A 566-nucleotide genomic window follows, 5' to 3' on the forward strand; every position below is an offset into this window, starting at 1 on the left:
ACATACTGTCCATTTGTAAACACAAGGATTATGTGTCAGAAGGAGAAAAAGTGTTGAGAAGAGAAAAGGAGAGAGACATAGCGCATCGGAGTCTGGGGTAAGTTCCAGTTTTCCTAAATTTTGAATTCCTTGTAGTGTTATCCTCGGTGATACTACCATTGACTATACAATGACTCGATAGATAAAAGGTATAAATCACGTCTTTTCACCAACGTTTCATCCATTTCGATATCTAATTTCCACACAGAGCTGATATATGAACATGTGTTATCGGGCCATAACATAAACAGGCTTAAAATCAAAGATAATATAGTCATATATAGCACAATACAATAACAATGCTTCTAATAACAAAAGCTGTGGTGAACATTCAGAGCAAACCATAATAGATTATATTACGAATATGTCTGAAAAGTGTACTTAAGACTCTCTTAACATATGTATTGGCAGTTTACTTCAGGAATAGACACAGTACAAAGTTCATCACTATCATGTAGTGAATAAATGAGTAAAGAATCAAATACTTTTTGCGTATTTAACGTGTAATCAGATTCACTATACACAGA

The sequence above is a fragment of the Penaeus monodon genome, chromosome 34 (assembly GCF_015228065.2).
Source record: "Penaeus monodon isolate SGIC_2016 chromosome 34, NSTDA_Pmon_1, whole genome shotgun sequence".
Classification (NCBI taxonomy): Eukaryota; Metazoa; Arthropoda; class Malacostraca; order Decapoda; family Penaeidae; genus Penaeus; species Penaeus monodon.